We start from the raw sequence: 6062 nt of genomic DNA on the forward strand, positions 1-6062 counted from the left end.
CGAAGGGGATGGTAGGGATTGGATGAGATTGGTCATGTAATAGTCATAAGATTGTTAGGGCATAGTGCCTAGTATCCGTAGATGTCACTTTTATGATATTGTTGCAACTTGTTATGCTTAATGCTTGTCACTAGGGCCCGAGTGCCATGATCTCAGATCTGAACATGTTATTGATTCATGAAGATATTCGTTGTTTATGATCTTACCCGCAAGTTGTATACACATGTCGCCGTCCGGAACCAATGGCCCCGAAGTGACGAAATCGGGACAACCGGAGGGGATGGTAGTGATGTGAGGATCACATGTGTTCACGGAGTGTTAATGCTTTGCTCCGGTACTCTATTAAAAGGAGTACCTTAATTTCCAGTAGTTTCCCTAGAGGCCCGCCGCCACCTAGCTGGTAGGACAAAAGATGTTGTGCAAGTTTCTCATTGCGAGCACGTACGACTATATATGGAACACATGCCTATTGATTGATTAGTACTTGGATACCGTTTTATTATTATCCGCAAATGCCCTCGCTTTGATTGTTATATGAGTTTCTCTCATCCATGCAACGCCCGTTAATCCGTCCCCGTGCCTACGTATTTTAATCCTGCTGTTTACTATAATCACTACCGCTGTCTTTATTCCACCGCTCGTCGTTATTTCACTATTCCTACCGCCATAAAATTGTTACTACCGATAAACTCTTGCGAGCAAGTCCGTTTCCAGTGCAGCTGAATTGACAACTCCGCTGTTAAGGCTTACAAGTATTCTTTGTCTCCCCTTGTGTCGAATCAATAAATTGGGTAATACTTCCCTCGAAGACTGTTGCGATCCCCTATACTTGTGGGTCATCAGCGCGCAATCCCTACTTCCCATGCTCGGTTTTGGCTCTATTCCCCGCTGTATTTTCATCGAGTTCTGGAGCTCCGCGCGGCAGGTGACGAGCATATGCGAGATTTAGGTCATGTTTGTGTGTGTTTCTTGTTTCTGAGTGGTTTTAGGGTATAGAACCGCGAGAGCGCCGCCGATTGCTGGATTTCCTACCATGCCAGCGAGTCGGCAAGCGCCTTCCCAGACCGCCATGCACCAAGCAGAGTCCATCGTCTCCAACCCCCAGGCACATCATCGTCTGGCTCCCCCTCCCCGTCCCCCCTCCCCCCCGCTACCAAACCTGCAGCAGAGCGCCGGCGCCATCGCCACCCAGATCCACCTCGAAACCACCCTCTAGGACCTGCAGCTGCCTCCCCTGCCCTACCCGTCCATCTGACCAGCATCCTCCCCGTATGCAGCTATCCATCCTCTTTTCTGTGCTTATGGTTGTGTTGATTAGCTGTTCATGGCGGAAACAAATGTGCTATATGGTGGATTGCCGCGGCGATTGCTTATGGTAGTATTTAGAGGGGGGAGGCCATTGCTTTCATGTACTAGTACATATTTTATTTAGAGTATCCCGCTGGTGATTTAATTGTTATTCAAGAAATTCCCACATCTTGCAACAACTATTTTTATGGGAGTTTTTCAACTTAAATGTGAACAGATGCGGAATAGGGCGGCGTTCTGGAACGAACACGACACCAAGGTTTTCTACGAGTTGTGCAAAGAGGAGGTGGATGCTGGCAAGTGGCAACAGGGTCGACGGCTACCTGAGTGAGGAAGGTTACATGAACCTCCAGCTCAAATTCAACGCCAGAACCTAGAAAGGGTATGTTAAGGAGCATTTCAAGTATAGATGGAACTCGCTAAAGTACGAGTACACGAGGTTCAGAAGTAGGCCACCCGACATTATCTTTGTTGGACAAAATGTTCGGGGAGGCACATGTCGGTAAATCATTCGCCATCCCCATAGAGGACATAGGTGAAGACAAGGAGGAGGCTGCTCGAATTAACATTGACGGGTTGGACGAGGATGCTGAACTCACACAATATGCCATGAAAAAAGTGAATTTGGCGAACAAGGACTCCTCCCCAATGGTCGATGTGTTGACAAAGGAGGACAAGAACCCGCCTCTACTGGAGTACAAAAAGGCATGCAATGATCTTACTACTGCTGCTGAACCATTAGAATGAATTGTACTGATTATGAGCTGTTCCTCATTACTTGTTTGTGTTCTAGCTAACTCGTTCTCCTTTTTGTATTCTTTTCAGAACAACCAAGAGCATGCAAAATTCAGAAATGGGCTGCCCAACTTATCCTTGTTGGACGAAATATTCGGGAAGGCGGATGCATGTAAATGGACCGCCATCCCTGGAGAGGAATTAGGTGAAGATAAGCAGGAGGCTACTCGAGTTAACATTGATGGGTTGGACAAGGATGTTGAACTCACACAATCTGCCATGAAGATAGCAAAATTGTTACCTCCCATCCTCAGAGAGGACTTAGGTGATGACAAGGAGGAGGCTACTCGAGTTAACATTGATGGGTTGGACAAGGAGGCTGAACTCGCACAATCTGCCATGAAGAAAGCAAAATTGTCCATCCCCGGAGAACACTTGGATGAAGACAAGGAGGTGGCTACTCCAATTAACATTGATGGATGGGACAAGGATGCTGAAGTCACACCATCTGCCATGAAGAAAGCAAAGTCGGCGAAGTGCAAGATCTCCTCCCCAATGGTTGATGTGTGGACAGAGGAGGACAAGAACCCGGTTCCTTTGAAGTGCAAAAGGGCATGTGATGCTCTTGCTGCGACTGCTGAAGTGTCTTCTTGTGAATCTAACATTGTCCCGACTATACGGGAAGCAGTAGGGATCATTCGGGAGTGCGGAGTATCGGAAGGAACTGCCCTCTTCTATACGGCCACGAAGACTATTGCCATGAACCCAGAGTACAGAGAGTTGTTTTCCCTTATTCAGACAAGAGAAGGGAGGCTTGACTAGCTCCAGAGGGCGCATGATGACGCCACCGTGCGTGTGCATATTTGATCTAGTAACTGACGGTTACTCCTGGTTACAATCTTTGTTCTAGTGGTGGATGACCGTTAGAGGCGCAGGCGACCTCTCGGGCGATCTGGCTGGCGAGCTCCCATCGTCGGCTGATCTCGAGGCCTCGTCGCCCTCAACCTCGAATGATGTGCTTCCGCAGGGACGTTTCTGGGTGCTCGCCGCATAGGAGGAATGATCAAGTTCAGAGCGAGAGGAGGAGGAGGAGGTCTCCAACCAATCCTTCAAATACCTTTCCCGTCCTCCTTCGCCGGATGAGGGTAGGGATCTACTTGAGTCGACATCGGGGTTAGCTCGTCGGGCTGCACGTCGACTGCAGAGGCAACGCCGACAACTACAAGTGGTGGTGACTTTATCTTTGATCGACAAGGTATGTTCGCCAAATCCTTCGGCTCCAGTTACAGAAAAATCTCAACATCGACGTTTTCGGCTACCTGTCATCGAACCGACTTTGTTCACCATTCCAGTGGATGATGTTGAGGGCTGGATGAGGGTCCGGCGATGGCAACGGTCGTCGGCATCCTCGAACGCTCTGAGTTTGGTTGATCCGGTTAACCCGCAACTTTCAAAAAAGGGCTACTGGGCCCTTTTGAGAATCCAGGTAACCAAAGGAATCATGGCCGACCTGTTCAGATGAATTCCGCAAATCGAGAGGCTTCGAAATCTAAGGCCCATAGTGCAAAATCTGGAACCCAAAAAATCCATGTCGATGCCAATTTCACTGTAGGGCGTGCCTGGCGTCGTAGGCTAGGGTTCTGGAGGGCGCGAGCAGTTTCGTTTCCAGGCGGCGACGGTGACCGTGCTATCGGAAGTATGAACAATCACGGCGGCGAAGGTGATCCTGCTCGGGGCAACGGCCCTGGCAGAGGTCGCGGAGGTGGTTTCAACGGTGGTGGCTGTGGTGGTGGATTCAATGGTACCGGCAATGGTTTGGGGTTCAATGTAACACCACCGAACAATGGTGTCCGGGGAGGAGGTGGCTACAACAACCGTTTCTTTGGCGGTGGAAACACTCGGCAAAGCAACTTCATTGCGGGTGAGTCAAGTGGTGTTGCTGATAACCGTGATGGACACGGCCAAGGTTTTCCACTGGAGTTTGGGGATGACGTCGGTCAATTCAACAGGGGATCCAACTACAACAGCTACAACCGCAATGGAGGTAACTATCAGTACCGACCTAGAAACTTTGGGAGCAATAATTTCAATGCTGGTAATCGGAATTACAATGGTGGATGAGTTAATCATAATCAATACCGGAATAGTGGAGGGGGAAATAATGGACCTGTTAATCCGATTGATTCTAACTTTGCTGGCATTAGTCTGGAATTTCTTAAGGAAGCCATGCAGGGGGTTGTAGCAGCACTTGCTGCAGCAGCGCATAAGGGGGGAGGGGAAAGTTTTTCCCATGCAGGTGATGTTGAGAGGGTACTTGCTGCGGTGCAAACGACAAGGCAGGTTGCTTCTGTCTCGCAACAACACCAAGTGGACACCTCTGGCTCGCAGCAAACCCAATCCATGCAAGTGGATACGGCAGGGGCTCCAAAATCAGATGCTCCCAATCCAGCGAAGAAGGCTAAAAAGGCTGAGAAGTGAGAAGAATCCATGTTTTCGATGCAAAAAACCAGGTCATCAAATTGATACTTATACGGCACCAGTTTGTGACATATGTGAATCACCCAATCACATTTCAAGTGCATGCCATCTTCTTCAGGCACCAAAATCGTCTGTCACCATGTATGGGTATGCCATTGAGCAGCTTATGTTTTTTGAGTTGCCCACAGGGGGCACATATAAGCCGAAGGTTGATAATGTGAAGCTTGTAAAAGTGACTGTGGAGGGTGACCCAATGTCTATTCCTGAGATTGCAGATTGCTTGAGGCGGATTGTACCTGTTGATAATTTCAGTGGGAGATTTACAATTTCCAGAATAATGTCTTTAGAGTGAAGTTTCCTAATAAGGTTGAAGCTCAGCGCATGAAGATCTTCCGTACCTATCCCGTCCCGGACAGAGCCTCGGATTTGGTTTTTGAGGATTGGTCGGCCTTGGAGGATCCTCTGTATATGTTGCCTGAAGTATGGTTGCGTGTGAGAGGGATACCTTCTTATGTCAGAACAGTTTTTTTGTCCTTATGGGCGGTGGGAACTCTCTTTGGCAAGACAAAAGAGCTAGACATGGTTCATACTAGAAAGCATAAAGAGTTGAGATTGTGGATTGGGTGTTTAGATCATACCCTTATTCCTGAGACAACGGATGTGTTCATTCAAAGAGGGTTTTTAAAACTTGCTTTTGATGTCGAGCCAGTAACTGTGACTCAACTTGGCCATGATGGAATTGAAGATTTTGGAGGAAATAATGGTGGAGATGATGATAATGGAGCTAATGGGGATAATGGGGATGATGCAAATGATATGGATATTGAGAAGACTAGAAATAACGAGAATCAAAACAATGGTAACAAGAGGAATGGCAATATACAACAAGGTAATAATGGAAAGGGAGTTGTTAGTCATCAAGCTCAAGAGCAAGTTAAGGCTCCAATTCTGTTTGGTTCTCTTAATAATGATTTGTTGAGAAAAGGTATGGAAAATGCTAAAAATATAGTACCATCTGATGTGCTACAACACTCCTCTCATTTAAGTTTAAAATCTGGTGAAAATTCCAGTTTTATTGAGCTATGTCCGTCATTTTATGTTGCCGCAGATAAGGACAACATTGGCACTTCTTCCCGAGATTGATTCTGCACCAGGATTGGCGAAAATCCAGCGAGAATCCACCTTGGGATTAGTGCAGCCAGTACCTGTTGTCTCTACGCTGCTACTGGGCAGCCAGAGTCTACTTGGCGCATCGCGATTGGCTGAACCAGCTCCTGGAGCCCTGTCGCCTCTGCCACGGGTCCCGATGTCTCCTCGGTCCCCTGGCCGTGCGCAGCAGCCGACGCTAGTGGAGACTTCCCCGCTGCCATTGGCCTGCATGGCATCGGTTGGCACACGCGTGACGGCTGCAGCACGGGATCAAGCGCCGGCCCCCCACCTTCTGTCGCCTCTGAAGCAGACCGTGGCGGGGCTAGGTGCTGTTGTTGGCCACACAATGCCTCTGTGTAAGGGTATTTTACCCTTATCCATTATTTTGGTAA

At 48.3% G+C, this 6062-nt stretch overlaps 1 pseudogene; it reads left to right on the top strand.

The window, feature by feature from the left end:
• The first annotated feature begins 1525 nt into the window (after positions 1–1525).
• Positions 1526–2922, top strand: LOC124655581 (annotated as a pseudogene).
• Positions 2923–6062: the final 3140 nt, after the last annotated feature.

Source organism: Lolium rigidum, chromosome 5 (assembly GCF_022539505.1).
Source record: "Lolium rigidum isolate FL_2022 chromosome 5, APGP_CSIRO_Lrig_0.1, whole genome shotgun sequence".
Classification (NCBI taxonomy): domain Eukaryota; kingdom Viridiplantae; phylum Streptophyta; class Magnoliopsida; order Poales; family Poaceae; genus Lolium; species Lolium rigidum.